Source organism: Eutrigla gurnardus (genome assembly GCF_963514095.1).
Source record: "Eutrigla gurnardus genome assembly, chromosome: 11".
Lineage (NCBI taxonomy): Eukaryota > Metazoa > Chordata > Actinopteri > Perciformes > Triglidae > Eutrigla > Eutrigla gurnardus.
This window is the reverse complement of record NC_139925.1, coordinates 13,395,327-13,402,950: the sequence shown is the minus strand read 5'-3', so window position 1 is coordinate 13,402,950 and position 7,624 is coordinate 13,395,327.

The window sequence follows — 7,624 nt, the reverse complement described above, 5'->3', positions numbered from 1 at the left end:
GAGAGGGGGAGAGGGGGAGAGACAGACAGACAGACAGAGAGAGGGAGAGAGAGAGAGAGAGAGAGAGAGAGAGAGAGAGAGAGAGAGAGAGAGAGAGAGAGAGAGAGAGAGAGAGAGAGCAAAGATTAGCCTACATAAACTTCGGATAAGCCTATTTATGAACGCCTAACGACACTTTAATATTAATTCTTCTGATGGCACTCAATCTGTCTTCTTTACAGCATATTTAAACCTTCATGATATACGCTAATCTTCCCACAACTTCGTTTGTGACTAATAGTTGTATAATTGTAGCCTATTAGCTTTGAAAAAAACAAAGTCTTGATTGCTGTAGTTATTTGTCTTGAGAGCAAATAGTTCTCCAAAAACTGGACTTAAATCTGAAGAGTGCTTTGGAATAAAATACAGAGACTTGAGAAGAGTCTTAAACTAAATATATAATCATATCGGTTGATACAGAAGTGGCATCTAAACTGTAAGGTCAGGGTGTGATCCTTAAGTTCAGTCTGAATTTACACTAGACTTTAAATTGGACATTTTTTTTAAAGGTAAGAATGAAAGCGAGGCAGAATTAAGGGAAACACCTGCACATCCATGTTGAATTTAATTAAGTCTCAACAGCCAATAAGCCGGAATATATCAATCAGGTGCCAGGATTTAAAAAAAATCTTTGTCCAAATTATTTATGTTGCACCTCAATCCCGCTGGGTACCATTTTTGTCATTATTGTAATGTTGTTTGCACCATCCTGATCTTAAACCAACACAAATCTGAACCTGAATTGGAATCAAATGGATCCAAAAGAGTCTAACCAGAGAGATGAGAGACTGTACAAAAACTCATAAGGGGGTAATAACCTTGTCTTGACAAATTGACCCCTTTTACCTGTTAACTGTGTTTCCTCATCCAGTCCCCACACACACACACGCTCTCCCATCATTTACATATGGAGCTCGCAGTCCTTTCAAAGTGGCTTTCACGGAACATTGTGCTGATAATGATCTTGGTCGTGAGGGAGAGAGAGAGAGAGACACACAGATCTCCAGAGACCATCTCACCATAAGACAAGGGGGAAGAGGATAAAACTCCGACTGTACTCCAACTCAAAGGACTTTAACACTCTTTTCCACCCAACCCCCCCTCCCCTCCCACCTCTCTCCAATAAGCCCTCTTGTGTTTTTTAATTGGCAGAAATTAATCTTTAGGATGTAGATGGTAGATTTACATTCATTAAAAGTCAAGAGAGGAAGCCAGGCTTGATGCTAATCAAATCTGCTTAATTATGCTTAACATGAGTATCTCCAGGGGGAGAGAGAGAGAGAGAGGGAGGGAGAGAGAGAGATAGCTAACTCGAACTTTTTACTTTTTGCCTTTGATAACTCCTGCTGAGTATGGCCTTTTCTCTGCCAAAAAGAAATGTCACGACTCTCTTTCTCCATCTGTAGAAAATACACGATAAAGCCATCAGTGTTAAGCAGAGCTGATTCATTCCCACCTTTAAGTGTTTAATATAGTGAAACGTTCCTTTTTAACCTCCCAGGCCGCAGTGCACTGCAGGTTTTTAGGCTTCTGGCGACATCTGATAATAGATTTACTGATATGGACCCAGTTAGCCTACAAATGGTGACACGAACAAGGGCCTGACGAGTAATACTTCAGCCTAAAGAGATGATCTGTGATTCTAACCTTAGATGGCAGGTTTTTGTTGAGTTTTAAAGTTTAAACTTTAGTCCATCCATCCGTGTTTTAAGAGAACCCTGTACGTAGGTTGCAGGATGCCCTGGTGGGAAGTGACTTTGTCTCACAACAGGAAGGTCATAGGTTTAATTCAGCTATTGTGCTTAAACTCCCATGAAATGAAACAATGAACCGATACTTGCTGCAAAATCTTTCCAGTTAGCGTAGTATAAAATTACAGCGTAGAGGAGAATATTAAAGGGGAACTCCGACGATTGAACGCATCAAAGTTTGTTTACGGGTCTTTGGGAGCACTTACTTTGCACGGCAGCTGGTTTCTCTCGATATCACGAGATTGCACTAAAATTCGTCTTGATAGGCTTCCAGAAGCCTGATGCATTTGATCCACAGTCGTTCAGACCAATCAGCATCCTGTGAGAAGCTACCGGCAGCTACAGGCGTAGTTTAGACGTGTGTGTGTGTGTGTGTGTGTGTGTGTGTGCTGCATCAGTGGAGGCTCCTGACGAGGTTAGATGCTGCAAAAGAATCAGGTGTATATAACTGGAGAGTATTTCTTCATTGAAAGAAGAATAAAGAACAACACCGAAGGCATTTCTCCATGGACTTCTCCCGACTTGCTCCAGCAAGAGTTTGATTGACAGGTGGTTTATCCAATCACCTGCCAAGCATTAATAGTTTCCAGATTCTCAGATGGTTCTGTGTAAAGGTGTGTTCACACGCCCCTAAGGAAGAAGGATGCAAGGATTTAAAAAAAAGATGATATTTCAGCTTATGGTGCATTGATTTGTATCCTTTAAAAAAAACAACTGTCCATCAGAGTCTGACTATGAGTAATGCGGCTAAACTCTTTCAAGTACTTTAATTTTCTCTTCCTCAGACTTTGCAAACCTGACCACCTGGAAAGATTCTCCCTTCACTGAATATTGCAGACTTAATTCATTTTTATACCTCCTTTGATTAATTGAATAACTTATTTGCTCCAGTACCACATGCATTTTGCCTTGATTCATATTATTGCATCATTTGGTCTACAACAGCTTGTTGTTTGAATGTTTTTGGATGAAATAAGTGGCCCCTGTTTTTTTTGCAGGCCTATGTTGTGATTTCAGGTAGACTTACTGATTAAATTAAAGATTCAGTGGTAAAAAAAAGAATCAGATCCCAAGTGAGTTGCCCTCACCGGACCTATGTGCTTGCCAGACATTTCAATCTGGATTCAGACACCTTTTCCTCATCATTTCCATAAAGAAACCAACTCTATAGTTTTCCTGTTTTCATATTTATCTTGCCATAGTGCTATCACGAGCCAAAGACACAAAGACGATGCTCATGTTGTGTCGCTGTTAGAAAGCCAAGCTCGGGTCCTTTCCACATGTCTGTTTTGGCCGGCGAGCAGCAGAAGCATGAGGGGAAATGTGTAGGTGGTTAGATCAGCCGATGAAGTGTAAATACCACTCAATCTGTTCTCATTAGAGGAGTAAAAACATACGAATCACTTCGCCTCTATTAAAAATGCCCCGGGGTCCTGGTGAAGTGTGTGCGCGTGTGAGTGTGTGTGTGCGTGCGGTTGTGTGAGAGAGAAGGAGGGGATGACAGAATGATGTTTTGGCATTTGGGTCTGCAGAGGGGATCTGAAATGCCACCACCATCAACGCTGCTTAATTCTCAGAAACACACTCTTAATCTGAACAGACAATCCGTTCCGACAGCCACTGTTATGGTTCAAATCAACTTGGAGTGAAGGCTGTGTGTGTGTGTGTGTGTGTGTGTGTGTGTGTGTGTGTGTGTGTGTGTGTGTGTGTGCGTGTGTCGCTCTTGTGAGTGAGTGTATGTCATCGTGTTTTGGTATGTGATTAGGTGTCTGTGTGTGTATGCTCATCTCCCGATGTGTGTGTATGACCAAGATTTCACACATCCATTCCACATTCCCCTATGATAATGTGGATTGATTATGGATATGATAATGAGAGGCCGGCGCGGCGTCGCGACCTTCACAAGGTCTAATTGAAACAAGCGTTGGTCCTCCGAAGCACTTATCAAGTCACACAGCACATCATTAATCACGGAGAATACAAGCTGTCACTGCAACACACATGCACTCACACACACTCACACGTTCTCTATTTTTCTGTTTTTCTAACACACACACACACACACACACACACACACACACACACACACACACACACACACACACACACACACACTTCTCTCTTCTGTCTCTCCCTCCTTCTCTTAAACACACACACACACACACACACACACACACACACACACACACACACACACACACACACACACACAATGCAAGCTGTCACTACAATATGCCTGGCATTGTCTTCTTTTAAGGAGAGTGGACAGCTAGTCCACCCTCCGTCTCTATTTTCTACGTGATAAGTTGAAGAACAACCAGGCTGTTCGAGTTAAACCTTAAGAACCGAAGAAGAAGAAGAAGAAGAAGAAGAAGAAGAAGAAGAAGAAGAAGAAGAAGAAGAAGAAGAAGAAGAAGAAGAGGAGGAGAAGAGGGAGAAGAAGAAGAGGGGAGAAAAAAGGGAGAGGGAATGTTAAAACAATTCAACAAACATGAACAGCTGTTCACTTCACCCAAACTGGCCTGAAATTGAATTAACTCAAGTTGTTTTACTACCTGCTTTTATTGGAAGACAATTTAACAACCAAATGTGATTCCAATGTCTGATTAAGGCAGCATATGGTGCCTACCTGTTAAACACAACGTGCTCAACACCAGCTTAACGCCTCAGTGAGCCACTCGAATAAACTAATAAGCCCAATATCATATTAGTCATTACATAGTCCAACACACAAAATTCCAATCTGATAAAAAGGTGGTTTCATTATCATCACGGGGAAAACACAAGGGAGTTTGCACGTGCTACGTCAATGCCATCACTAACTTTGTTAATTGTTATTCAATTAACCGCTTTTGTTAATGAAACTAATTAATACTTTAAAACAAGCAGGGAGATATATGATTATTATGCATCTATGCAGCAGACAGCTAATTACGACTGTAAATCAATCAATTCTACATTAATCAGCTTGGAAAATGGCCAAAAATAACAAAGTCACTAAAAGACTTTGGAAGTTTTTTTTAAATATTTTTTTTTACATATTTTGATTGCCATGCCATTATCCTGTCTAATGATTGTTAACGATCCTTTAAAGAGTTTATGATCCAATTTCCTTGGTGTGAATTTAATTGGGACCTAAATAGTGTAATCCTACGGTGTTAAAGTGTGGCCTGTAAGGGTGGTGTATTGGAGTAAGAATTAACAAGGTCACAGAGCTCCTCTCAGGGCAGATGCAGTGAGTGAAGCTATACATTGCTGAGGATGAGGGCCAGACACACTTGATCTGTTACAGAAATATTAATAAATAAATAACTTCAGTGCTGGAATACAGACCTACATGAATAGGATCTCTTCAGGACGTACATTACTGTCGAATGTCAATCATTCAGTTACACAAGATTCAGAATATTCTGATATCTATTTAGTTAGTTATGCTGTTTATTATCAACGGTGAACAGAGATATTAAGATTCTTCACTTAAATAAAAATAGAAATACCACAATGTAAAAATAGTCTATTAGAAGTAAAAGGCCGGCCTTCAAAACTTAAAGCACAACAAAAGAAGAAATAGTATTCTTCCCCGAAACTTAAGCTGCATTAAAGCAATTCAATGGTGGCCGCTGTGGAGACAATTCCACTTATTTTAAACACTGTGGTTAAATTGAGTATATAACGATGCATAATATTTTATATGCATATTATAGTGTTTTCAACCCTGAAACAGCGAAATACGTACAGCTCTACAGACGTGGAGTAAACAGCATCTTCCCCCTGAAATGTAATGGAGTAGAAGAATAAAGTAACACACAACTAAAATACTGAAGTAAAGTACAATTACCTCTGAATTTTACATGAGGAAATAGCTCCCAGCTCATGTGGATTCCAAAGAGACCAAAAATAAAGTTCCTTCCTGAACACATAACTGAAGTTTTTCCTTCTTTTTTTAACAATCATCCAACCAGAGGAACTCATCACAAATACAAACATTCTAGCCCTGAAATTATCATATAATTAACAATGAAATGGACATAAACAAAGCCCTGTCTCTGCTGGGAGACCATTAGACCTACCTGTTTGTGGCTAACGATAATTAGTAACCTAAATATAAATGTGCACATAGAGATCTCTGACTTATGGTTAAACTCTCCTTCTACTCCACACTGGAGTTGTTTTCATGAGACATTTTGTTTTTAATTTAGGTCCGTACAAACATCAACAGACCATCTCTTCTTATGCATAAGGAACTTCTAATCAGTCCAGTCCAATTATTTTTCTAATATCCATGGTGCACACCTGAACCGTAATCTTTCACTTTTAAATGAGACTGCCCTCATTTATCAGAAAAATAATCCTCAGCCCGGATAATTATCAGACATACAAACATAAACACCTTTAGAAGTTCAGATAGGAGGACCTGCTTGCCTCTTAAGTTTATACAGTCATGTGACCTGACCAGTGGCCTAGTTGAACACCTCTTAGATGTTTATGCATATATGGACGCTAATCTCTCACTCAGGACTATGGGATTTGAGAATATTTTGTTATATAGAGATCAAAGTAGCTGGCTGGGATCAGGAGCAACCCTTCAAACACATCAAACAGAAAGCAATGCATCCTGAATCCCACGCCCACAGTAGCCAATCAAGCCATGCATAACTCTTTGTAAAAGAAAAGGATTCTCGATGTGGGTCTCCGTCCACAAACATCTCCTGCGGCTCGCCCCCCATGGAGGCCAGGGGTTGTTCAGGCTCGCGAGCTATCAAGGAGAGCCACTGCGCCGTATCTGTATGCCTCTCATACTTGGCTTACACGGCGCTGGTATTGAGGAACAGAGAGATACTGTGTTAAGAGATCAAAGCAGCGGTACACAGATTTAGACTCACAGCCTGTCAGTCAAGATGGCGAGACAAAGCAGAAGAAGACAGAAATGCTTACACACACACACGCACTCACTCTCCTTCGCTCGCTGGCTGGCTTTCTCGGCGGTGTGCCTGTGAGGGGTGAGGCGTGACTGTCAGATGGCTTAGGGGCTACTCATTTGTAGACATCTACAACGCTGTATGAACACCTAAACTCCCCTCTCCCTCACACACACACACACACACACACACACACACTGAAAAGCTACTGATTCAAGCCCTTTCGGATGAGAGGTCGCTTCTAGCCTGTATATTGGCCTGTGGAGGAATGTTTTGTGCTCTCAGCATTTTCCCTCGTCTCGAAGATGAATAGAGCTATTTCACAGACAGTGGAGAAACAAAACAATGCTCTGTGTTGTTAGACACATGATGTAGCGGCTTCATTTCTGGTTGATCAAAGACAGTTTTTTTTTTTGTCAAGTTTGCAATAAATCCCAAATACTTTTTTTTGGTGTGGTGTACAGACATAAAGGGGGAAAAGATTGAAGTTCAACAGGACATCCTGCTGTCAAGAATGACCCTTGTTCATGTCTTCTCTTTTGTGCATGTTGATGTGATCAGCCCTGCATGGTCGGTGTTTGTAACTCTGTCCCTTTCACCTAGTGTGACAGGAAAGATCACTTCCTCTGTAAAATCCTTCAGAAAAATTCAGGTCCCATTTGAAAGCCTGTAAGAATTACATCACTGGGGAAAAATGCTTTGCTATATTCTACAATGGGATCAAGGCCGTTTAGAAAGAAAAAACAGCAATGCCATGGAAAACAAATAGGGGAAATATCATTTCAAAAGTACTTGATGAAATCACATTGTTATTCCCCATCAGGAAAACTATGAGACCAGAAACTTCCACAGTTAAAAACTACAACCTAACAAATACCTATATGCCTCAGATAATAAGAATGACACAACACCACC